This window comes from Lissotriton helveticus, chromosome 7 (genome assembly GCF_964261635.1).
Source record: "Lissotriton helveticus chromosome 7, aLisHel1.1, whole genome shotgun sequence".
Taxonomy (NCBI): Eukaryota; Metazoa; Chordata; class Amphibia; order Caudata; family Salamandridae; genus Lissotriton; species Lissotriton helveticus.
Window position 1 is genome coordinate 1,493,318,138 of NC_136068.1, and position 27,331 is coordinate 1,493,345,468.

Here is a 27,331-nt window from a genome sequence, read left to right on the forward strand (position 1 = left end):
AGAATTGTCCTTCTAACTGTGATAACTGCGCCAGCTGCACTATAAACACGCTCCAAAGAAACTCTGGCTACCGAACATGCAAGATACTTTATTGCAAGCCTAACCACTGTGTTCTCTTGCAAGGCCAAAAGATGAATGGGGGTTGGTCTAGGAACCCTTCTGTTGGGCCATCCAGATATTCTTGAACCATCTTCTGAATGGTTATTGGTGCTACCGCTTGCTGTGCATGCCCTCTACTCTTGACCCTAAGTCCTGTTGAATGAAACCAACCCATTGCAGGTGTTGACTGTGAGCTTGTTCTTGTGGATTTTGGAGTAGCTGGTGATGGTGCTTGCTGCTGCTACAGAGACTACAATCCAACAGCGCTGCCATGTGTAGAGATTCAAGGCTGCACTTCGGAAGTTCTGCCTCTGCCCTGAATTTGTATTTGTTCTTCTTCTAGATCAGTTGCTTCACTGATGATGCAAGTCTTGTAAGTGAAGACATCCATTTCATTAAAATGAAAGTGGCCAGTGCTTTTTTATATCCTGCATCCAGTATTGTGGCACATATATAGTCTTTGGAGGACACAATCTCTTTTTTCAGCTTTTGATTAGTGTTCAGGGGTAAGATTAAGTAACCACCAAAGAAGCTGCTTTGTCATTGATACTAATTACTGTGTATTCCACCTTTTTCAACAGCTCCTGTAGCAGATGCAAGAATGGGATTGCTTGGCTCATGGTACTATCTTCCTGTGTCATAATCTCATAAGGAAGTAGCACTCCAGTATCCTTCATTTGTCGACCTTTTTCATGGCTTTGGCAGGTGCATCCCCTCTCCTTTGAATTATATAATCATTGACAGATTTGTACTGCTCAAACAGAAGTTCCTTCATTTAGGAGGTTGAGTTCCAACGTGTTGACACCTCCTGTTAGAGGGCTTTTGCAGGTTGAATATTAGCAGCAGAAGGATCTTCAATGGTGCCAGGATTTGAATGAATGCCTGAAATGAGTGCATATTTTTCGGCAGGTGACCAGTATGTTGTTGACTACCTCTTCTTTTTTGAGAAAGCCCTGCATAATTAGAGTGATGCAATGTGCTAAACACCAGACTCGGAAATATCCACAGTCAGCCATGGCTTTCACTATATTACTGCCTTTGTCAGTGTCAACAAATCCATTTGTGAGACCTCTGGGTTTAAGCCATTCATAGACCTTGGTATTAAACTCTTCAAAGATGTTTGCAGCTTTGTGCGATTGTTCCATGGCGAACATCACAATTGTTGTATGCTGCCAAATATCTTAAAAAGCATCATCCATGGTGAGGCCAGCAGTTAGTCTTTGCCTAGCTTCCTGGAAAGAGACCCAGTATGCAGTGATGCACATGTATTCTATTTCTTGACAACTGGTCCACATGTCCGTGGTGAGGTGGATGGACTGAACAAATTCTAGGAAGTCCATCCCTTCCACAAAAGAAAAGGGAGGAAATCAAGTGCTAACATTTTAGCCAGCTTCCCTTTGTGGAAAGGGGCTTTTTGTTGTTCTGGTGATCTGGTGCCTCCTTATTAAACATGACCTTATAAGTAGGCCAGTTTTCTTGTGGTACTACTGCCACTGGTGACCTATGGACACCATCAGAAGGTAGGCTGTCTGGTGTGGAGTTTCTGTATCCTGCTGTGCCATGTAGAGCTTGCTGCGGGTGATGATTGTATGCTACAAAGGTGAAGGTTTAGAGGACTGCTTTGCGTGATACTCCTTCTGGCCTACTTCTATCACTTCAGCTGCTGGTTGTCACTCACCACCAGGAGCTATACCTTTAAGGTGCTCTTCCCACATAATTGTTGCTTTTTCAAATAGGACAGTTGGCCTCCAGTACTGTAGTGCCAACCTAGCCTACCACAGCAAAGTTTATTGCGACAAACAGAGCATATTGCAATGTTTTCTTCATGTGGGCTAAGAGTAAAGAAGTCTCAAACTTGGGAGGAGAGCTTTTTTAATATGCTAGGTTTCCGGGGTCTTGCAAATATAGGAGCCGGTGGTGTTGCTGGAACCACATTAATCTGAATAGGTTAAATAGAGGTGATCTGTATGTCCTCTGAGCCTTTCCACACACTAATGACCACTGGCTTGTCGTCATCACCACCTTCACTTACAAGACTTTGAGGAAGCTTCCTTTTGCCTTGTCTCTTGACTGGATTCCAATCCATGTCTAGATCATCAGGAAGGGAGGCTCGAAGAAGATGGGGGAGAACTCTTTCTTGTCTTTTGCTGGAGGGGGAAGAGCAGTCTTCTCAACATTATCTTGCTCAGCAAGAACCTCAACCTCTTGTTCTGCTCCTAAATCCAAATGTTCTGTTGCTGTCTGTAGCTTCTGTTGTCTACTTTGTAGTGATGTGTGGCTGAGACAATTCTAATTCAGATTTACTGCTATCCATAACTGCAGTCAATACAGTGCTGAGAATTATGGCATTAGGTTTTGGTAGTGATGATTCTGTTGATGCAGGAATCCCTCACTGTTTCTGCCCAGAAGAGGCTGCAGCAGGTATGTCACATTTCTTGAAAAAGGATGAGGGCTTGATGCCAGTAGTGCCACTTGGAACTTGCTTCAGCTCGTCTCCACTGGACACTTTTTTTGGCAGCTACTCCCTTCTTTGGGGCCATTTCCTTAATGCTTGCAGTTAGTACTTAGCACTAGGGGCAGAAGCACTTAGCAGTGCAAGACCCAGTGTCACTGTCAGCTGATCCCTTCAGGAACTTCAATACTGTGTTTGATGTCTTCTGCAGCACCTAAAAGCAAAGCAACAAAAATGTCAGTGAAATATGGGCAATGTCAAGAATCTAGCCAATGTAACACATGTGACATTGTCATTATCATCCTCCCAAATGCTTAACAGTGGCGTACCCAAAAAACACGCATAAATTATTTATTCACAACAACGCTACATAGAAAAGGTTACTTTGTGTCCACCAGAGCCATGGTGGGTATCGAAACCCTATAGGAGTCAAGAGATGCCTGAGAAAAAATGAATCAAATAATTGCTGGTGACCTACCAGGCCACAGGGTACATGGGGACTTTACATGAGGTAGGCAAAAATAAAAAATAAATGTTTTTTTTCCCTTCGCTTGTGCCACATTGCTAGCAAAAATTGCGAAACGGAAAAAACAATTGTTCTGGTTGTGTCTGTTTTAAAAACTCTAAAAGCATGCATACAGTGATTAAAACCCAATTTTTTTCAGAGGGGTATGAGCCAGTACTTCCTGGGCTTACTGTAAGCTGGACAGAAGAAGAGAACGTGCAGATCATTTTCCCTGTCACAGTTACAACCGGGGCATTTTTCATTCGTAGATGGGAACCACCTATTAGTCAAAGCTCGGAGGGGTAAAACACCATATCGCCACTGTATGTATAATTTCCTAGCTAAAATAGGATATATTACATCCATGAATCCTTCGAAGTGATAAAAATCTTTAACAATTAAAAAGGAAGCAGTTAAGGTGCCATTTTCAGAGTTAGACAGAACAGCAGCGTGTTTGTGTTCATAGTATACCTTCGTGAGGTTCTCTCGGGTGATCATTTTAGAACCTTTCTCTGGGTCAGACCACAAAGCGTGTAATCCCAGCCTTTGACTTTCATTTTTTATAAATCTAAGCCAGGGAATACGGCCCCCAAATCCCTGGTTCGTGCCTAAAGAGGTCGCCCGGGAGATTGTCTAAACCTGGGGCTTTACCCATGGCCAATATAGAAATTGCATCACAGACTTTGGTAAGTGTGAAATCAGCCTCCACCTCTTGTTGTTGTTTGAAAGCAGGATGTGACGTTATAGAATCATGTACTTCTAACTGGTCCTCTGTTTGATATAAAGCCCGAAAATTATTTTCCCAGGCTTCAGGAGCTATATTCGGTTCAATTGCTGGTTTTTGATCTCCTGAACCATTATTTACTATGGACCAAAATTCCCGTGCATCTTTATTTCTTAGGGCATTAGATAAGTTAGCCCACTTATCATAATCCCACTCCTCCTTTGCGCATTTTATCATATACTTATAGTGTGTTCTCCTGGCTTTGATATCTGAAAGAGACACGTTAGTATTAGATTCCTTACCTTAGAATATCCCCAGGCGTCAGACTGGATCCGGAAATTTTTGCGTAGCAGTACCCTTGCGCGTCGGTAGGCGTCGTCTGCGGCTCCGCGTCCGTCGTCGGCGTCGTGGGCGCCGTGATGACGTCGTCGGAGTACTTAGACGCCGCCTCCGCGTGCTGACGTCAGTTCTTCTTTTTTCCGCGCCAGCAAGCGCAGATCTGGAAAAAGCAGTAACCCTAGTCAATTTTGACTAAACTTTTTGATCCTTTTTGATTACTATTTCGAGTCTCTCGACTCCGAAACGGTGCCGATAGGGATGCCCGGCTTCAAGCATTGCGACGATTGCGACCGGCTGATGTCGGTCACGGATCCTCACCGCGTGTGTTTGTCGTGTTTGGGCGTCGACCACGACGACAAGGCCTGCTCCGACTGCCGGGCCCTCTCTTCGAAAGCCAGGCGGGAGCGGTCCCGTAGGCGACTCGAACTCCGGCAGTCGGTCCCGCGCCGCGAGAGGTCCCGATCCCATGGGAGGTCGAGGGACAGGTCGCGGGCCCGGAGCCTCCACAGCTCCGAGAGTAGGCCGCACTCCTCCGGGTCGAAGTCGTCGTCAGGTAAGCGGCACAAGAAGTCCAAGCGGCGTCATCGCTCCTCGGACTCCCCCCGACGCTCGCGCGATGCGGCCGGGGGTTCGGGTGACACCGCCCACACGGCTCCGTCGGAGTCGCGGGCGCCGCGTCCAGCCCCATACCCTACGGTCCCTGGGCTCAACGCGACGCCGGAGGAGGTCGAGCGCTTCCTCATGGCGAAACTCTCTCCTCCGACGGGCTCCGCGGCGCCTCCGGGCCCAGCGGACCCGTCTGGGAGCCCTAGCGGGTCGGCGGCTCCGGCCCCGACGCCGTCGGGTGCTTCGGCCCCGACGCCGCCGATGCCTTCGGGCCCGGCGCCGCAGGCCCCTGTTATCCCGACGCCGCCGGCTAAGCATGAGCGCAAAATCCGTTACGCTCGCGGATTTTGCGAATTTGCGGTAAATTCGCGATCCGCGAACTACCGCGAATTTACCGCGAATTCGCAAATCCGCGAGCGGCGGATTCCGAGGGCAAAAGTTCAAGCCTTGCTGGCCTGTTGTAACTATTTTACGATGGCGCCGGCAAGCTGCCAGCGCCATCCTAAAATAGTTACTAAATTAGCTTCAACAGGAAGCACTAATAGATAAAATAAAGCAGGTGCTCGTGCATCTGCTTTATTTTATCTATTCGAGCTTCCTGTTGAAGCTAATTTAGGAACTAGTTTAGGATGGCGCTGGCAGCTTGCCGGCGCCATCGCAAAATAGTAACAACAGGCCAGGCAGGTGTGCCTTCTTCCCAAATATACCATCGAAAATCAGCTGTGATGCTGGACAGAGGCCTTTGCATCCTTGACTTTCACGAGCGCAATCCTCGTGCTGTTCCTGTGGCCAGGAGCTTCTGTATCTTCATCTGCTGCTCTGATCGGTCTCTGACCTTTTATACACACAAGAGGCATGTGCACTCGCATGGAAGCCCCGTCCGTTTGGCCCCGCCCACACACTCGCGGTGGGCACCGTCTTCCCGCCATTTACCCAGTATGATAGCTCACTCAAGGGACCCCTGTGCCCTTCGGCGCGATTGCATAGTAACACACACCTGGTCGCTGTAGACAACTCTCTGGCACTTTAGGCAGCTGTAGTGTAGTAAAAGCACTATACATTTATCCAACAAGGTATGGCACAAAACGGTGGCGTCTTCTTGAATAAATATGAAGGGCAGGGTTCATTCTGGCACGATGGTCCTGGCACAAAAATTAAACCTCAACCGGAAGCACTTACAGATATCAATTAAGCATGTGCCCTAGTTGAAGCTTAAATTCAGTGACTCATTCATCGGCAAGGCTGGGCAGCTGTGCCCTCTTCCCAAATATACCATCGAAAATCAGCTGTGATGCTGGACAGAGGCCTTTGCATCCTTGACTTTCACGAGCGCAATCCTCGTGCTGTTCCTGTGGCCAGGAGCTTCTGTATCTTCATCTGCTGCTCTGATCGGTCTCTGACCTTTTATACACACAAGAGGCATGTGCACTCGCATGGAAGCCCCGCCCCACATCCGCGGATCCGCAAATCCGCAAAATCCGCGGATTTTGCGGATCCACGATCCGTGAATATGCAAATCCGCGAATCGTGGATTCGCAAAATCCGCCCATGAGCCTTCGGGCCCGGCGCCGAGGGGTCCAGTTGTTCCGACGCCACCGGTGCCTTCGGGCCCGGCGCCGCAGGAGGCCGCTGGTCCTCCTTCGGGATCTGGTTCGTCGCTGGTGGATCTGACGACCTCCCCGGCGTCGGACCCTCAGGTGTCGCCTCCGGCGCCGTCCTCGGGCGGCGCCGACCCTGGTTCTACTTCCGTTCCTGTTCGGCCGTCGGGGCGGCCCCGTTGGGCGCCGCTCCAGACGCCGTTGGGTGAATTTCACTTTTATGAACAGGCCCCATTGGTTGAGGACCCTGAATTTCAGGAGATGGGTGAAGGAGAGGACTGGGAGGGGTCTGAGGACCCTCTGACCAGGGAGTGCCAGTCTCGTGAGGACTGGACAGAAGACCTTGGGGAGGCCAGTGGCCTGGACACCTCGCCAGACCCTGGGTTTGTCTCCCCTCCTACCGTGGCTTCGGAGGAGGGGGCAACATATAGTGTGGTGCTGATGAGGGCTGCCAAGGCCTTAAACCTTGAGCTCCCCATCGCGGCCGTGAGGACTAACCTCCTCACTGAGGTCCTTAAACCGCAGTCAAGCTCGGCCGAGCCTCTGCTGCCCTTTAATGAGGCCTTGACTGACGTTCTTCTGGGCACTTGGTCCAAGCCCGCTACGGGTTCGCCCATAGATAGGAACGTGGCCAGACGCCACCGCCCCACCCCGGGCGACCCATGTTTTCTGTCCTCCCACCCTACCCCCGAGAGCCTAGTTATCCAGGCCTCCAATTCCCAAACCGCATTCCCGTCGGCCCCGCCGGATCGGGAATCCAAGAGGTATGACCAGTATGGGAAGAAGATCTTCTCATCCATTAATTGGGCCTGCGGTCTTCCAACACCGCCTGCCTCTTGGGACGTTACACCCACTCTGTGTGGGATAAGGTCGCGGAAGTGCTGCCAGAGTGTCCGTTGGAGGTACGGGCCAAACTCGGCCAAGCCCTTGTGGAGGGCCGGGATGCAGCCAAGTATTCCATCCGGTGTGGGCTGGATACCACTGACTCGCTGGGTAGAGCGATGGCAACGACGGTGGCGGTCAGACGCCACGCCTGGCTGAGGTCCGCCAACTTCTCGGCAGATGTCCAGAGCACGCTCATGGACATGCCGTTCAATGGCCGTCGCCTCTTTGGCGACAAGGCAGACCATGCGCTTGAGCGTTTTAAGGACTCCAGGGCTACGGCCAAGTCCTTAGGCCTCTCGGGCCAACGCCAGCAACCGGCTGCCTATCACTCCTTTCGTGGCCACGGAAGGGGTGCGCCCGCACGTGCCGCCAGCCACGCGCCGCAGGGCAATACCCAACGCGGTGGCGGCCGTGGGAACCGCCGTCCGGGCGGTCGTGGGCAGCGGCGAGGTCAGTCCACACCTTCCCCCGCAGCATCCGCCTCAAAACCCTCCTAGTCCGTGCTTTCAGGCCCATGTGACGCCAGTGGGGGGCAGGGTTCGCCATCACCACCTCCACTGGCGCACTGTCACGTCGGACAGGTGGGTGCTGCAGATCGTCCGAAGGGGCTACTCCCTCCCCTTCGAGGCGACTCCTCCAACCATGCCACCGCAGAACCACCGTGTATCGGGGGATCACTTGCGACTTCTGCAGGAGGAAGTTACGGCCCTCTTGGCCAAAGGGGCCATCGAGCGCGTTCCTGGGCCAGAAGTAGGGTGTGGTTGCTACTCCCACTACTTTCTGGTACCCAAGAAGGGCAAAGGGGGCCTGCGCCCTATCTTGGACCTACGGAACGACAACGGCTTCCTCCGGAAGGAGAAGTTCAAGATGCTGACACTGGCTCAGGTCTTAGCTGCCCTGGATCCAGGAGACTGGATGGTGGCGTTGGACTTGCAGGACGCTTATTTCCACATCCCCGTCCTGCCTGCCCACCGGCGCTACCTGCGGTTCACGGTTGGCCACGAGCACTTTCAGTTTACCGTGCTCCCCTTCGGCCTTACCAGCGCCCCACGGGTGTTCACAAAGGTGATGTGGTCGCAGCTCATCTGCGCAGGTTGGGGATTTCAGTCTTCCCCTACCTCGACGACTGGCTGTTGAAGGCGGGCTCGCCCCTGACAGTCGTCAGCCACCTCCAGACTACGGCAGACCTCCTGCATCAGCTGGGGTTCTCGATCAATGTGCCAAAGTCACACCTGTGCCCCTCTCAGAAGCTCCTCTTCATCGGAGCGGTTCTAGACTCGGCGCAGTTTCGGGTTTATCCACCCGAGCAGCGGGTCCGGGATATTCAGGCTCTGATTCCCATCTTTCAGCCGTTATCCCGGGTTTCGGTCAGGTTGACGCTGCGGCTTCTGGGGCTGATGGCCTCCTGCATCCTGCTGGTGCATCACGCCAGGTGGCGGATGCGGGCTCTGCAGTGGGACCTGAAGTTTCAGTGGGCCCAGCATCAGGGCAACCTATCCGACCATGTCCTGATCTCGGAGGGCACTGCGAGACAGCTGCAGTGGTGGCTTACGGACCGCGATTGGGTCAGCGGCAGATCCCTCTCCCTACCCCAACCGGAGCACGTAGTTGTGACGGACGCGTCCCTCCAGGGCTGGGGAGGCCACATGGGAGAGGCGGAGATCAGAGGCCTCTGGTCTCCGGCGGAGTCCCGGCTCCACATCAACCTGTTGGAGCTCAGGGCGATTCGTCTGGCACTGAAGGCATTCCTCCCCTCTGTCCGGGGGAGTGTAGTGCAGGTGTTCACGTACAACACCACCGCCATGTGGTACTGCAACAAACAAGGCGGTGTGGGGTCGTGGATCCTTTGTCAAGAGGCTCTTCGCCTTTGGCAATGGCTGGAACGCCAGGGCGTGACCCTGGTGGCTCAACACCTGGCAGGTTCTCTGAACGCCAGGGCGGACGAGCTCAGCCGTCGGTGCATGATGGATCACGAATGGCGTCTGAACTCGGAAGTGGTGCAAGGCCTCTTTCAGCAATGGGGAGAGCCTTGGTTAGATCTATTCGCCACCGAAGAGAACGCGCAATGTCATCAGTTCTGCGCGTTGGAATTTCCAAGGCAGCACTCGCTCGGAGACGCTTTTCGTCGCGAGTGGAGTTGCGGTCTGTTGTACGCCTTTCCGCCTATACCACTTCTGCCCAGAGTGCTGAAGAAGATCAGGCGCGACCGGGCCCAAGTCATCCTTGTGGCTCGAAGGTACTGGTATCCCGAGCTACTCAGTATGTCAGTCGATCCCCCGGTTCGTCTGCCTCTTCAGGAGGACCTTCTGTCGCAGCAGCAGGGGACGGTCCTCCACCCGAACCTGTCCAGTCTCCACCTCCATGCTTGGAGATTGAGCGGCGACAGTTGAGGCCATTTGACTTGCCTCCTGAAGTCTGTAACGTCATTCTGGCAGCCAGGCGTCCCTCCACAAAGTCGGTATACGCCTGCAGGTGGAACAGATTTGTGGCATGGTGCACAGCACAGCAAGGGATCCTCTTGCTGCCCCTCTTTCAGAGGTTCTTCTCTTCCTTCTTTCTCTTGCCCAGCAGGGCTCTGCTCTGGGCACTATCAAGGGCTACCTTTCTGCCCTTTCAGCCTTTCTCAGGCTACCTGATCAGCCTTCTTTGTTCAAGTCCCCTATTGTGAACAGATTTCTTAAAGGCATCACTCACACATTTCCCCCTGTTCCGTTTGTGATGCCTCAGTGGGACTTGAACCTGGTTCTAACTTTTCTGATGTGCGCTCCCTTTGAGCCACTTCACAATTGCCCTCTTCGCCTTCTGACTCTGAAGACTGCTTTCCTGGTTGCCATCACCTCTGCCAGGAGAGTGAGTGAGCTCCAGGCTCTTTCTTGTACTCCACCTTTCCTTTCTGTCCATCCGGACAAAGTTGTGCTTCGTACCAAACCATCTTTCCTGCCCAAGGTTGTCACGGCCTTCCACATTGGGCAGTCTATCACCTTGCCTACCTTCTTTGCGCCTCCGCATCCCTCTAAAGAGGAAGAGCGGCTCCATCGTCTGGACCCAAAACGTGCGCTCTCGTTTTATCTGGATCGCACACGCCAGTTCCGGGTGGATGACCAACTCTGTTGGTTACGTGGGCGCTAAGAAGGGGAAAGCGGTGCACAAGAGGACCATCTCCCGGTGGATCATCTTGTGTATCCAGGCATGCTACTCTTTGGCTAGGAAGGAGCCCCCTGCTGGATTGCGGGCTCATTCTACCCGAGCCACGGCGACTACCACTGCCCTGGGCAGGGGTGTGCCCTTACAAGACATCTGTCAGGCAGCTACGTGGGCATCGCTGCACACGTTTGCAAGACACTACTGCCTGGACAGCCAAGTCCGGAGGGATGGCTTCTTTGGCCGTTCCGTCCTCCAGGACTTTCTGGTGTAAGTATTGGTTCGCAGACCCACCACCGGGGTTGGTATTGCTGGGGTATCTATTCTAAGGTAAGGAATCTAATACTAACCTGTCTCTTTCAGATGCACAAGTTACTACAGTATTAGATTCCTTACCGACCCACCCATCCTCCCCGTTCTGCGAACCAATATCTAGGGTTAGGGTTGTCCCCTTCAGGGCCCTAGTTTCAATGGCACCAGTGTTGGTTTTTAACATGGCTCTGCGTTTCTGGCGCGGAAAAGCTGTGTCTAAGAACTGACGTCAGCACGCGGAGGCGGCGTCTAAGTACTCCGACGACGTCATCACGGCGCCCACGACGCCGACGACGGACGCGGAGCCGCAGACGACGCCTACCGACGCGCAAGGGTACTGCTACGCAAAAATTTCCGGATCCAGTCTGACGCCTGGGGATATTCTAAGGTAAGGAATCTAATACTAACTAATGTCTCTTACAGATATATCGTTACACAAGTAGTAACTTGTGCTTTAGTTTTATCAGTATTGTCTTTTAGAGTCTGTACTAGTTCAGACTTAGCCCTCCTACAAGCTGCATTGAACCAAGAATGCTACCTAGCCCTCGCGCTCTTCTTTGTACTCAGCGGGTCGAATACCTCTTCCAGGTTGGAAACTAGGTCTAAGTGAAGCGCCTGCAATTTGGAATAATGGACTGGAGGTACTGGTTGCATGATTAGCACTTCTACCTCGGTAAATATAGGGACAATCCTGCTATAGAGTTTACAGAGTTCTTCTGGATGATCAACAAGTTTGTTCCATCTGACTCTGCGCCTGTCGTTAGTGAGAATGAGTCTATCAGCCGGATCCCCAGGGGCTGAGCTACTGCTCCCGCCAATGCCCAGCGGGCCCAACTCAAGGATCAAGGGATTATGGTCACTCTCTGCTCGCGCAGGTACATTGAGATCTATAACTAGTGGCCATAATCGTGTTTCTACCAGAATATAATCCAATCTTGACGACTGACCAGGTTTAATAAAAGTACATTTAGCTGGGCTATCAGAAGGGGTACGCCCGTTGCAGGCTCGAAGAGAGTGATTTAATGTTGGAGCCATATTCTGTATGGCTAAAGGCGACAATGCTCTAGGGGATGGGGCCTGAATCGCGGGAATGGACCAGTAATCATCTTCTGCCACTAGAACATTGTCCTTCAACCCCTCTAGTGGCTCAAAGTGACAGTTCAAATCTCCCCCTACCAGCCAGTGGATGTCACTCGGGAGGGTATGTAAGAAATTGGAAAGTTCTTCAATAGTCCTGGACTCACTGGCTATACTCACAGGACGGGAATAAACATTAATAAGGGTAAGCTTCAAGTGGTTGGCCCAGGTGAGAACCACGCATTGGACATCACTTGAATGGGTTACTAATGCCGATGCGGTACATCCCAGATAGAAACCAACCCACACAGTGAGGCCTCCCGATGGTCTGCCTTTCCCACCCCAGAGTGCTGGCAAGTGGAATGAGGCAAACCCCTCCCGATGCTGCTCTTCGCGGGCCCACGTCTCTTGAAAGAGACACACATCGTTATTGTCCACGAAAGATCCCCAGTCAGGGCAAGCCAGTTTGTTTGATAGGCCGGCCACATTCCACGACAATACCTTAATAATGCCTGCCTTCCTTACCGGGTCAGTGCTCAGAGTTAATTCGTTCTGGCCACCTGGAAAAGTTGCTGCGCCGGAGAGCGTGGGTCCCTGCGGGCTGCCTTCAACCAATGTGGACTGCGGGTGCTTGGGTGGTATGTTCAGTACATATGTTCATGATGCTTACCGTTGGAATTTTTGTGGGTACATTAAATAATTACTGATGGTCCACCAAGCCCCATAGGGTCTCTACGGGAGCCAGACAAAAATAAAAAATAAATACATTGATTAATTGCTGGTGGCTCACCAGGCCCCATGACGACTCTAAGACTGGCAGAAGGAGGCAGGCAAACATTTAAAAATACATTAAACAAATGCTGGTAGCCCACCAAGCCCCTGGGCACAAGGGGACTCTGGGAGGCAGGTACAAATCAAAAGACATACATCAAATAATTGCTTATGGCCCACTGGGACCCATGGGGACTCTACAAGATACAGACAAAAATGACTGAAAAAAGTACATTAAATAATTGCGGGTGGCCCAAAGGCCCTAGGGGCCTTGGGGACACTATGGGAAGCAGGCCCACAAAATAAAAATCCTTAAAAAACAACAACACACTGTACTACAATTAGCAACAAGTACAAATAAATACATCAGGGAAAAGTAAGAAATGGACAAAAATGTCATAGGTTTCTTCTATCAGTGGTCCTAGGAAATGGCTTTCAAAAGTAGAGTAAATGGATTGAAGCACACACTGACTGCATTAAATAATGGAAGCTACCTGATCCAATAATGATCACTGAAGAAGAAGGTATGGAGGAAAAAGACGAAATGGCCACCAAACATGCACACTAACTGGCTCCACAAAATGGTGGTCCCTACATGGTCAGCAAGGAGCGAGGCATAGGGAACAAAAACAAAATGGCCACCATGCCCAGACACATACACAACGATTGCACAAACATACACACTAAAATGCCAAAAATACTTCAAATATTAGCTCGTGCCCCAGAACGGAGGCAGGCAAAAACTGACATCAAATAATTGCTGGTGGTCCACCAGGGCCCATGGAAACAGGGGGAGGCAGGCAAAACAATACATTAAATAATTGCAGGTGGCCCATCTGGCCCAATAGGAGGCAGGCACATACAAAATCAAACAAATGATTGAAAACCAACAGCAGACTGTACTAAAACCAGCCACAGTATGTGAGCAACAAGGACCCCCTGGTACAGATGCGTATCCTGGGACAGGGTTAGTTTACATACACTAAAACCAGCCACAAGCACAAATAAATATATTAGGAAAAAAGAAAAATATTAACAAAAATTTCATAGACCTCTTCTATCAATAGTCATAGAAAATGGCTTTTAAAACTGGAGTAAAGGGATGGAAGATTATATGGGCTACACAAAATGGTGTAAGCTACCTCAACCATATGGCCACTAAAGAAGAAGGCTAGAAGGACAAAGAAAAAATGGCCACCAAAGACACACACACACTGACTGTCTCAACAAAGTGGTGGTCGCTGCATGGCCAGCAAAGAAGGAGGCATGGCGATCAAAGACAAAATGGCCACCATGACCACATACACCAGCTACACAAAATGGCCACTGCTCCATGGCCAGCAAAAAAAGGCCATGGAGAACAAATAACCCATGCCGGCCGATTGCAGTCACACACACTGGCTACATAAAATTTCCACCAAAGCATGGCCAGAAAATAAATGGCATGGAAAACAAAGAAGACACTTGCCCTGTCCTGCCTGGTGCACCATCATCCCGAGCCGAAAAAACATATTGTAGCATTGCAGGTAAAGGATTACAAAGATATATCATCAGCAACCGGCACATGCAGACAAAAAAAATAACCTACGTTTTGCATTTTATCCATAGCCATCCACAACCCTTACCAGCCGCAGCCTGTACAGGTAAGAGCGGTGGGGCTGGGTGAGGGGGGATTTCAACGAACGATGACCAGGGCAAATTAATTCTTTATTTATTTTTCCCTGGTCATCGTACGTCGAAATCCCCCTCACCCGGTCCCCCGAATCACAGCTCCTACCTGTACGGGCCACGGCTGCCCCTTACCCTTTTCAAAAGCCTATAGCACAGCAACAGTGAAAATGTGAAACATAATAAAATACATCAAAAATACACCCAAGGCCTTGTGCAAGGCAGATTACGTCCCATATAGTAAAACAACATCACAGTAAAATGAAAAGCAAATCAGTATAAAATTTAAAAGGGAGTAAACCTACACAAAAAATGGAAAACATTTATATTTCATCTAACCCTAGGCCTCTACCATAAAAAAAGTGTAAACATTTCTATTTACCCTTTAAAAAGATGAATCCCATAAAGTCCCCTTACCCCAGTCCCAACTAAAAATTAAAAAACCTACAAAAAGGAAAAACAAATACTGGTGCATGTCCTCCCTCAAACAACAAACTTTTTCCAGAAGTGCTACATTGGACTTACTTGATTTCTCCTAACAAGTTAAGAATCTAATGGTGTGGATACAGTAGGGATAGTCGACAAAGACAGGGAGTGATACTTTCCCTCCAAAATCCAAATCAAAAGCGACGAAAGGCTGGACAGAACAGAGAAAGGACTGTTCAGGATAGGTAGAGAAACTTGTTACCATATGTAAAGAAGATGCACAGAAGGAACTAATCCCATTTCTTAAGATTTTTGTGACAAACAGGCAAATCATTACACAACTAAAGAAAACATGTCAGATTATTGTAACCAACAAAAAAAACAACAGCCCCAACCTTTTTACAACAAATCCCTCCAGGGAAAGGCTAACACAGCTTCTAATTTCCTTCAAAGAATTATTACCAACTACATTTCTAGATCTTGACAAAGAGAGCAAGCCAGCTGGTTGCCCCCCTGGCCCCTGTCCACCTCAAACCTTCAAAAGCTTCTTTTAACAAATTTAGCAGCCATCCCAGTGGGAGCACTCATCAACAACTCCATAACCACAGGAGTTTTCCCAGAAGACTTAAAAAAAGGCATTCATATGCTCATTATTAAAAAATAATCTGGACACTCAAGACCCCAACAAATACAGACCTTTAAACAGACCATTCCTAGGAAAACTTATCTTTAATGAATTGTGTTGGAAAGTGGATTAATAATAGTAGTAAATATGAATCTACCACTGGCAATAAGGCCACGAACACAATTTAGGGTTCAGTATAGGTCTCAATAAATTATTCCCATGCTCAACTCTTGGTAGCTTGGCTGCGAGCAGGCAGGCTTAACTAAAGAGATAGGTATGTAAAGCATTTAAAAACACCAATCCATGAAATAATTAAGACACAACGCACAATAAAAATCCTGCACCAATTTATAACAATAGGAAATACTTTTATCTCTAAAATGACCCCAAAATGACAAACATCCAGTATAGGGAGCCGGAGATATGAATTTTTACAGATTAACCACTTTCTAGTACTTAGAAACCTATTGCGCTACTCTGGGACATCTGGTCGCTCTTGACCAGGACAAAGCCAAAGTTCAAGCCGACAGTGATGGAGCCCTGCTTGGATACACTAAGTGGGAGGGCCCAGTCAAAAGTTTAACTTCGCACTTAGAAACATTTCTGGAGCTTTTTCTTGCCGAGGGCCCTCATTGTTTTTCACCAGTTTGGATTCGGGGAGGGTTTGTTGGCTTGACTTTCAGGGAGCTCCCAGTCAAACCCTGGAAGTAGGACCAGGTTTGTTCTGCTGAAGTGCTCTGGGAGGGGCACTTCAGCAGGACGAACCTGGTATCTGGGCCGGATCGCGATTGAAAGGTGGCCGGCTTGGGTCTTGCGGTTGAGTTGGTCTTCTAATGGAGCTTTTTTCCAAAGCTGATCCAAACTTCTTCCTGAAATTCCTCTTGAGGGTCCACAGGGTCCAAAACACAATCCAAGGGTCTGGAAGCTCTGAGATGGTCCTTGAAAGGTTGGGACCACAATTCATATAATGCACCTGGACAAAACCCTTACACATCCACTGACCACACACACCAGGCAGGAAGTTCTTTGTGGTGATGATGCCGGTGAGCTCTATGATGCCAATGAGCTCTGTTAACCTGTAGCTTGCAGGGAGTCCACACTTATTCTTAAATTTCTTTTTATTTACTTTTCTCATAACTTGTACAATTACATTATTTGAAGTGTAATACGTATCATTGAGTCCACTGTTCCGTTCAAAATAAAGTAATTTTTCCACAATCCGAGCACGCCACCACATCATTCGGATCAAAAAGAGAAGGAAAAAGAAAGAGAAAAAAGAAACAAATTCCCAATTCAACTACATCAATTAGTACTGTACATCTATACGCATTTCAAGAACAACTCCTTCATCACCATATTGGTTTAGCTCCTACTCGTACACATACATTACATTTTGCTACTTCACGGATCATCTGCAGCCACGGAGTTAAGCCAATTTACAAAGGGTTCCCATATATCTTGTGGACGAGATCTGGTTGGTAAAAGCTCCCAATAATTTGTCAATTGTGCCCTACAGTGTGATACATTCTTAACCCACTCTTGTCGTTGGAGGTTGGATCGCTTCCCAGTGTACGGCCACCTGATAGTGGCATGGACGAGGCATATAGGTCATTCATGTGTGCCCTTTTACGAATAATAATAATAATCCACATTTGTAAAGCGCGAACCATCACCCATAAGGGTCTCTAGGCGCTGGGGCCGTAGGGAAGATTAAGCAAGCTATTGCCCAGAGTCACATGGTGCTGGGCTAATCAGCTGCCGGTGCCGGGGATCGAACCGTGATCCCCAGATTCCGGAGTCACATGGTGCTGGGCTAATCTGCTGCCGGTGCCGGGGATCGAACCGTGATCCCCAGATTCCGGAGTCAGTCGCCCTGCCGTGGCGCCACACCTCAAAGGCCCTCCCACGCCCATCTGGTTTCTTGTACTGTGTCTATTTCATCGCGGGGACGCTTATATGGATGAAAGAGTGCTGATGACAATGGTAGTGACACTGCCCTATCTATTTCAATAGCAGCATGTGGCTGAAAAGGTGTGGTGTGAACCCAGAAATGTAAGAATTGTGCATGTGCACTGTAGGCGTAGAGGACAAAGTCCGGGGCTGCCATTCCACCTTGTGCTTGTGCTAGCGTCAAAACTTTCTAGGATATCCTAGGCTGAACCCCGTCCCACACCAGCTCAATCATAAGCGATCTGACGTGAATAAAAAAAATGCACTGTGAGCGGAAAAGAGATGTTGACAAAGAGATATAGGAGCTTAGGCAGAATGATTATCTTGGCCACAGCTATGCGGCCGACCAAGGAGAGGGGGAGAGTCTTCCATCTTTTTACTCTGTCCTCAATCCAGGCCACGATTTTACCATAGTTGCCGTCCACAGTTCCTGCAGGGTATTACTGAACCGGAAGCCCAGGTAACGAACTGGTCCAGTCACAAAGCCTTAGTTCCAGATGTGAGCCGGAGGATCACGGATTCGCTCCAATTGATGTTTACTCCCGAGATTCCCCCATATTGCACAACCTCCCCTGTCATAGGCAACACATTTTCCTCAGGGTTCACCATGTACAGAGTCATGTTGTTTGTGTACATCGACACTGTTAGGGCCCTGGTGGTGAAACCAATCCCTCTGTTGGTATGGTGCTGTCGCAGGCGAGCTGCCAGGGGTTTTGTTGCAATTGCAAACAATAACGGCGACAGTGGGCAGCCCTGCCTGGTTCCCCGCATGATAGCTATTGGCTCCGAGATCAATCCATTGACCCGTAACCTCGCAGTGGGTCGCGTATAACGAAGCTGGACTTGCTGAATAATGGACTTATGCCTAGTCTTCTGAGAAGCGGGAATAAAAATCCCCACTACAACGAATCGAATGCCTTAGTGGCATCTAGAAGCGGCGCTATCGTGGAGACATGTGGGGTGAGATAGTGCAACCGCCCAAATAGAGTTCGCAGATTATGTGAGGTCGAGCGACCAGGCACACAGGCGGATTGGTCCGGCCTAACTATTAATGGTAACAATGGCTGAAGCCTTGTAGATAATAATTTTGTGTACAGTTTGGCATCTAAATTGATTAGTGAGAGTGGGCGATATGAGTCACTTTGTTGGGGGTCCTTGTCTGGTTTTTAAAAGGGTAATTATAATAACCTCAAGCATCGATCCAGGAAGGATCCCCTCCTGCAAGGCCTCCTGGTATACCGCCAGTAGGTGAGGGGCAAGCAACTCAGAGTATTCTATGTAATATTTTGCGATTAGGCCGCCGCACCCAGAGCCTTATCTGCCCACACGCTACCGATGGCCTTTCGTACATCTTCCACGGTGAATGGAATGTCTAGGTACTCTTGATGTGCTCTGCTAAACCACAATAGCTCTATGGAGTCAAAATATTCTACCAATACCGAATCTGGTGGAGTTATTTGAGATGTGTACAGCTGTGCATGGAAATCCCGCATAGTGGCAAGAATATCTGGCGGAGAGTGCACCAAGCCGTTTGCCAGGTCATTCAGTGCTGTGATAAAAGAGGATCCCCTTGGTTGGCGCAGGAGATTTGCAAGTGTCTTTCCTGGCCTGTCTTCCTCTCCATATCTATGCGCAGTTGCATATTTGTGTAAAAATGTGATCTCTCTGCCTGCTTCTTCCTGATATTCTGTTAGTTTACTACGAATGTCCCCCAGTGTCGTAGTGGATGGCGGTGTGAAGTATTGTGCTTCCAGGGCATGCAATTCCAAATCGAACCTACCCAAACTGCCACGTATGTCTCGAAGTTCCCTGTTCTGTCCCGCTGTGCAGTGCCCACTGATGACCACCTTAAATGTCTCCCATAGCACTCCTGCAGGCTCTACGGAACCCATGTTACGTTCAAAGTAGCTTGTAATCTGGTCGTGAAACTCTTCCCTAAAAGTCGCATCCAGCAGAGCATTAGGTGATATGTGCCATGTGAAAGGTTATATGTGAAGTGGACCTGAGGTCAAGTGTTGCAGCAGCGCTTCGCTGCTGGTCGCGCGCGCTGTTTCAGCGCTACTTACTGCTTTTAAATTGCCCGTTTTGTATTTATTTTATTTTCTTTTTATTTTCCCCTGTTTTTAGCCATAGGGTCTCTTGCCTCTCACCTGCACTCTAATTCCTTGTAACCCCACCGCTGTTTAGCGGGTCCGGTTCCGGGGAGGTTGTGGGCGGGGAGCGCCATCTTTGAGCAGGAGGGGAACTGTGGCCGCCATCTTTGAGCATTCTTGCGCTCAGGTACAGTGTGAGCTGCCTATTTAAGGCGTGATCATCATGGGGGCAGCCTGGTGAAGTGGACCTGAGGTCAAGTGTTGCAGCAGCGCTTCGCTGCTGGTCGCGCGCGCTGTTTCAGCGCTACTTACTGCTTTTAAATTGCCCGTTTTGTATTTATTTTCTTTTCTTTTTATTTTCCCCTGTTTTTAGCCATAGGGTCTCTTGCCTCTCACCTGCACTCTAATTCCTTGTAACCCCACCGCTGTTTAGCGGGTCCGGTTCCGGGGAGGTTGTGGGCGGGGAGCGCCATCTTTGAGCAGGAGGGGAACTGTGGCCGCCATCTTTGAGCGTTCTTGCGCTCGGGGACAGTGTGAGCTGCCTATTTAAAGGACTCCTCATGGCGCGCAGCAGTGGCGCGCAGCGGGAGCGCCTTCTCTGCGCCTGAGTCGTGCCAGAGTCCTGCCCGTCTGCGCTCGTCAGCGTCTTGGAGGTCGGCGAGGTAGGCCTGCAGTTCTTCTCCTACGTCCTGCTTTCTTGCCCGGCGGCGGTTGCGCATTTTTGGTTTCAATGCTTTCCTACTCCTCTAGTGAGTTATTAGCGCTTTGAGGACCTATTTCCACCTGCCACCATGTTTTCCCAGGTGGCCGTTCTCTTAGGAAGGGCTGCTCTGGCTGTGGTTGGCATATGCCGAGTCGGGAGGGCCTATTGCCTGAACCCACACCCTTACACTTTCCTTGTCATCTGCTTAACACCAGATCCCTCTGTAGACATTCCACTGACATCTGGAATATGCTATCTGATTCTAAATTTTCGTGCCTGTTCCTTACAGAGACATGGCTGAGCGAGTGTTCCGGCCCTGATCTAGCCGCCGCTATCCCTCCGGATTAGACCATCTATAGGAAGGATAGAGTGGTCGGCCGGGGTGGAGGTGTGGCACTAATTGTTGACAAGAGCTTTTCTTGTTCAACTTTCCCCGTGGATAATATCACGGGTTGCGAAGCCTTAGGCTTCACTCTCATGCTATCTCCCCGTCAAACTTGTGCAGGGATTATTATCTATAGAGCACCAGGACCGCTAGGCTCCTTCTTCGACGAACTTCAGGCGGCACTTTCTGTGCCTTGCCTGAGACCGAAGCATTGTATCCTATTGGGAGATTTTAATCTCCATATGGATAACACAGCGGACCCGGATACCAGTAAGCTGCAGGACATTGTCTTCTCTCTAGGGCTGATCCCATACGTTTCTAGTCCGACTCATATCAAAGGCCATACGATTGATCAGATCTTTTCTACTAGGTCAATCGATGTCTCCCCACCGCTTCCAGTTCTGTGGTCAGACCACTTTTTAATTAAATTTTGTATTTCTTCTGTAGCTAGGCCTGGTACAAGATGGGCGAAAGATACTAGAAGGGTGTCTCGGCCTTTCCATCGAGTTAAGGTGGAAATGCTTTCTGATGCTCTCGGCCAACATCCCTGCCCGCTATCAGGTAACTTGGAGCAAGACATTGAACTGGTTCAAAAGTGGCTCACAACTAGATTTGAGGAGCTAGCCCCTGGTAAGCCAGCCAATTCTGTGGGTAGACATGCCTCGGCCCCCTGGTTTACTCCTCTTCTGGGTAATATGCGCCAAGACTGCAAGAGGGCAGAAAGAGCTTGGAGGCGCATGTATGACCTGGGAGATAAAATTAAATACAGGGAGACAATCCGACTATACCACACGCATTTTTTGGATGAAAAAAAAGTCTATCTGGAGCGCAGAATTGACGCAGCAGAAAATATGAGTAAAGAAATGTTTAGAATTGTACAAGAGTTTATCTCCCCTTCCTCGAGTACACCTATCCACTCTCATACTGAAGTTTGGATTAGCCAACTCAGTGAGTTTTTTATTAATAAAATTAAATCTTTTCAAGGCTCTTTTCCTGTTGTGGGCCTTAGTCCAGCTGTCTGTCATCTGACAACTGTGCCACCATCTATGAAGGAGAAAGGCCCTTTTCTATCGGTTTTCCCTTCCATCTCTCTGGCTTCCTCTCTTGACTTCCTGTCTCGGCTTCAATCGGGCTCGCCGCTTGATCCTTGCCCTGCGAAATGAATTGGGAGAGTGGCGTCGGCAGTTAACATCTTGCTCAACCCACTGCTTAATGGCTCCCTGACATCGGGAGAGGTTCCTACGGCTTGGAAGCACGCCTTGATTCTGCCGCTGCTAAAAAAACATCTTTAGATCCCCTTGCTCACGCGAATTATATACCAATTTCGCTTCTTCCCTCTCTGGCTAAGGTGATTGAGAAGCATGTGCATCTCTCCATTTCCAGCTTTATAGAGAGTAATAATATCTGAAAGAGACACGTTAGTGATAGATTCCTTACCTTAGAATATCCCCAGGCGTCAGACTGGATCCGTACATTTTTGCGTAGCAATACCCCTCCGCGTCCGTCGTCGGCGTCGTTAGCGCCGGAATGACATCGTCGGAGTACTTAGACGCCGCCCATGCGCGCTGACGTCAGTTCTTCTTTTTTCCGCGCCAGCTAGCGCAGATCCGGAGAAGCTCTACCCCTAGTCATTTTTTGACTAAACTTTTTGATCTTTTCGATCCTTTCTTTCTTGAGTCCTCGACTCTATCGGTGCCGGTAGGGATGCCCGGGTTCAAGCCCTGTTCGAAGTGCGACCGACTGATGTCGGTTACGGACCCCCATCGCCGGTGCCTGAAGTGTTTAGGCCTCGACCACGACGACCGCACCTGCTCCGACTTCCGGGCCCTGACGTCGAAGGCTAGGCGGGAGCGGTCCCGCAAGCGACTCGAGCTCCGGCAGTCGGCCCCGCGCCGTTCCAGGTCCCGGTCCCACGGGAGGTCGAGGGACCGGTCGCGGGGTCGGAGTCCTCGCAGCTCCGGGAGTGGACATCGGTCGTCGGGATCCAAGTCCTCAGGTAAGAGGCATGAGAGGTCGGAGCGGCATCATCGCTCCTCCGACCCACCCCGACGCTCGCACGATGCAGCCGGGGGTTCGGGCGACACCGCCTATGCGGCTCCGCGAGAGTCGCAAGCGTCGCCGCCTGCCCCACACCTTCGGGTCCCTGGGCACGGCGCGACGCCGGAGGAGGTCGAGCGGTACCTCCTGGCCATGAAGTCCCTCCCTCCTCGGCCGGGCCCCACGGCGCCTCCGGGCCCAGTGGTCCCGGCTGGAGGCCCTAGCGGGTCGGGCGCTTCGGCCCCGACGCCGCCGGGTGCTTCGGCCCCGGCGCCACCGGCGACTTCGGTCTTGGCGCCGCGGGACCTCACCGGACCCGCTTCCGGATCCGGGTCGTCGCCGGTCGACCTCACGACCTCACCGGCGCCGGCCCCGAGGGTGTCGCCCCCGGCGCCCATTGGGGACGCCGTCCCCAATCTTCCCTTCGGTCCGACTCTGGCGCCGGAACGGCGCCGTTGGGCGCCGCTTCAGACAGCCTTTGGAGATTTCTATTTCCATGAGGAGGTCCAGTCTGTTGACCCTGGGTTACAGGAGACTGATGACGGAGGTGATTGGGAGGGGTCTGAGGACCCTCTGGCACAGGATTGCCAGTCACAGGAGGACTGGACATATGAGCTTGGGGAGGCCAGTGGTATTGACACCTCGCCAGACACTGGATTTGTCTCCCCTCCCACCGTGGCTACGGAGGAGGGGGCTGCTTACAGCGTAGTGTTGATGAGGGCAGCCAAGGCCTTGGGCCTGGAGCTCCCCGTCACGACCGTGAGGACTAACCTCCTCACTGAGGTTCTTAAACCGCAGGCAAGCTCCAGCGAGCCTCTGCTGCCGTTTAATGAAGCCCTATGTGACGTTCTTGTGGGCACTTGGTCCAAGCCCGCCACAGGCCCGCCTGTGGATAGGAACGTGGCCAGACGCTACCGCCCGGCCCCGGGCGACCCTTGCTGTTTGTCCACCCACCCCACCCCCGAGAGCCTGGTTATCCAGGCCTCCATTTCCCAGACCGCATTCCCGACGGCCCCGCCCGATCGGGAATCCAAGAGATACGAACAGTTCGGAAAGAAAGTATTCTCGTCCCTGAGTTTGGGACTGCGGTCTGTCAACACCGCGTGTCTCTTGGGCCGCTACACCCACACCCTGTGGGACACTGTCGCGGACGTGCTGCCACAATGCCCGGAGGAGGTCCGGGCTAAACTCGCCCAAGCCCTTGTGGAGGGTCGAGATGCGGCACGATACTCTATCCGGTGTGGACTGGATACCACGGACTCACTGGGCAGGGCGATGGCAACGACGGTGGCAGTTCGATGCCACGCCTGGTTGAGGTCCGCCAATTTCTCGTCCGATGTCCAGGCCACCCTCCTGGATATGCCGTTCGATGGCCGTCGCCTTTTTGGTGACAAGGCAGACCATGCGCTGGAGCGCTTTAAGGACTCCAGGGCTACGACCAAGTCCTTAGGTCTCTCGACCACGCGCCAGCAATCGGGTGCCTTTCGCTCCTTTCATGGCCATGGAAGGGGCGTCCCCACACGTGCTGCCAGCCATGCACCGCAGAATACACAGCAGCGCGGTGGCGGCCGTGGAAACCGCCGTGGCGGTGGCGGTCGGGGTCAGCGGCGAGGCCAGTCCTCACCTCCCTCCGCAGCACCTGCCTCCAAACCTTCCTAGTCCGAGCTTTCAGGCCCATGTGACACCTGTGGGAGGCAGGGTTCGCCATCACCACTTCCACTGGCGCACTGTCACATCGGACAAGTGGGTGCTGCAAATCGTCCGAAGGGGCTTCTCCCTCCCCTTCGAGGCGACCCCTCCAGCCATGCCACCGCAATTCCACCGCGTGTCGGGGGATCACTTGCAACTTCTGCAAGAGGAAGTCACGGCCCTCTTGGCCAAGGGGGCCATCGAGCGCGTTCCTGGGCCAGAAGTAGGGTGTGGATGTTACTCCCACTACTTTCTGGTGCCCAAGAAGGGCAAGGGGGGCCTGCGCCCGATCTTGGACCTACGGAACGTCAACGGCTTCCTCCGTCAAGAGAAGTTCAAGATGCTGACTTTGGCTCAGGTCTTAGCTGCCCTGGACCCCGGAGACTGGATGGTAGCGTTGGACTTGCAGGACGCTTATTTTCACATCCCCGTCCTGCCGGCCCACGGCGTTACCTGCGGTTCACGGTAGGCCACGAGCACTTTCAGTTTACCGTGCTCCCCTTTGGCCTTACCAGCGCCCCACGGGTGTTCACGAAGGTGATGGCGGTGGTCGCAGCTCATCTGCACAGGTTAGGGGTGTCAGTCTTCCCCTACCTCGACGACTGGTTATTGAAGGCGGGCTCGCCCCAGACAGTTGTCAGCCACCTCCAGACTACGGCCGACCTCCTGCACTTGCTGGGGTTCTCCATCAATGTGCCGAAGTCGCACCTGTGTTCCTCTCAGAAGCTCCTCTTCATCGGAGCGGTTCTAGACTCGGCGCAGTTTCGGGTTTACCCTCCCGAACAGCGGGTTTGGGATATTCAGGCTCTGATTCCCATCTTTCAGCCTTTATCCCGAGTCTCGGTCAGGTTGACGCTGCGGCTTCTGGGGCTGATGGCCTCCTGCATCCTTCTGGTGCGTCACGCCCGGTGGCGGATGCGGGCTCTGCAGTGGGACCTGAAGTTTCAGTGGGCCCAGCATTAGGGCAACTTGTCCGATCACGTCTTGATCTCGGAGGGCACTGCAAGACAGTTGCAGTGGTGGCTCACGGACCGCGCTTGGGTCAGTGGCAGGTCCCTCTCCCTACCCCACCCGGAGCACGTACTTGTGACGGACGCGTCCCTCCAGGGCTGGGGTGGCCACATGGGAGAGGCGGAGATCAGAGGACTCTGGTCTCCGGTGGAGGCCCGGCTCCACATCAACCTGTTGGGGTTACGGGCGATTCGTCTAGCACTGAAAGCATTCCTCCCCTCTGTCCGGGGGAGTGTAGTGCAGGTGTTCACGGACAACACCACCGCCATGTGGTACTGCAACAAACAGGGCGGGGTGGGGTCGTGGACCCTATGCCAGGAGGCTCTGCGCCTCTGGCAGTGGCTGGAAAATCAGGGGGTGACCCTGGTGGTTCAACACCGGCAGGTTCTCTGAATACCAGGGCGGACGAACTCAGCCGTCGGTGCATGATGGATCACGAATGGCGTCTGAACTCGGATATGGCGCAAGGCCTCTTTCAGCGATGGGGAGAGCCTTGGTTAGATCTATTCGCCACCGAAGAGAACGCGCAATGTCATCTGTTCTGCGCGTTGGAATTTCCAAGGCGGCACTCGCTCGGAGACGCTTTTCGTCGCGAGTGGAGCTGCGGTCTGTTGTACGCCTTTCCGCCTATACCACTTCTGCCCAGAGTGCTGAAGAAGATCAGGCGCGACCGGGCCCAAGTCATCCTTGTGGCTCCGGACTGGGCACGAAGATACTGGTATCCCGAGCTACTCAGCATGTCAGTAGATCCTCCGATTCGTCTGCCCCTTCGGGAGGACCTTCTGTCGCAGCAGCAGGGGACGGTCCTGCACCCGAACCTGTCCAGTCTCCACCTACAAGCTTGGAGATTGAGCGGCGACAGTTGAGGCCATTTGACTTGCCTCCCGAAGTCTGTAATGTCATTCTGGCGGCCAGGCGGCCCTCCACAAAGTCGGTATACGCCTGCAGGTGGAACAGATTTGTGGCATGGTGCACAGCAAAGGCTGTGGATCCACTCTCTGCCCCCCTTTCTGAGGTTCTCCTCTTCCTTCTTTCTCTTGCCCAGCAGGGCTCTGCTCTGAGCACTGTCAAGGGCTACCTTTCTGCCCTTTCTGCCTTCTTAAGGCTACCTGATCAGCCTTCTTTGTTCAAGTCCCCTATTGTAAATCGTTTTCTTAAGGGCATCACGCACATGTTCCCTCCTGTTCCCTTCGTGATGTCCCAGTGGGACTTGAACCTTGTTCTTACCTTCCTGATGTGCGCTCCCTTTGAGCCACTTCACAACTGTCCTCTTCGTCTTCTGACTCTGAAGACTGCTTTCCTGGTTGCCAACACCTCTGCCAGGAGAGTGAGTGAGCTCCAGGCCCTTTCTTGTACTCCACCTTTCCTTTCTGTCCATCCGGACAAGGTTGTGTTGCGTACCAAGCCATCCTTCCTGCCCAAGGTTGCCTCAGCCTTCCACATTGGGCAGTCCATCACCTTGCCGACCTTCTTTCCGCCTCCGCATCCCTCTAAAGAGGAAGAGTGGCTCCACCGTCTGGACCCAAAACGTGCGCTCTCATTCTATTTGGATCGCACACGCCAGTTCCGGGTGGATGACCAACTCTTTGTTGGCTACGTGGGTGCTAAGAAGGGGAAGGCGGTACACAAGCAGACCATCTCCCGGTGGATCATCTTGTGTATCCAGGCATGCTACTCCTTGGCTAAGAAGCAGCCCCCTGTTGGATTGAGGGCTCATTCCACCCGGGCCACGGCGACTACAACTGCCCTGGGCCGGGGAGTGCCCTTACAGGACATTTGCCAGGCAGCTACGTGGGCCTCGCTGCACACGTTAGCACGACACTACTGCCTGGACAGTCAAGTCCGGAGGGATGGCTTCTTTGGCCGTTCCGTCCTCCAGGACTTTCTGGTGTGATTATTGGTTCGCAGACCCACCACCGGGGTTGGTATTGCTGGGATATCTATTCTAAGGTAAGGAATCTATCACTAACGTGTCTCTTTCAGATGCACAAGTTACTACTTGTGTAACAATATATCTGTAAGAGACATTAGTTAGTGATAGATTCCTTACCGACCCACCCATCCTCCCCGTTCTGCGAACCGATATCTAGGGTTAAGGTCATCCCCTTTCAGGGCCCTAGTTTCTTGGCACCAGTGTTGGTTCTATCATGGCTCTGCGTATCTGGCGCGGAAAAGCTGTGTATCAGAACTGACTTCAACGCGCATGGGCGGCGTCTAAGTACTCCGACGACGTCA

At 51.7% G+C, this 27,331-nt stretch overlaps 1 protein-coding gene across 12 annotated transcripts in view; it reads left to right on the forward strand.

Annotated features, from left to right (window-relative positions):
• LOC144767498 (uncharacterized) overlaps window positions 1-27,331 on the forward strand; it is a 1,510,898-nt gene that overhangs the window by 886,283 nt on the left and 597,284 nt on the right. The window lies entirely within an intron of this gene.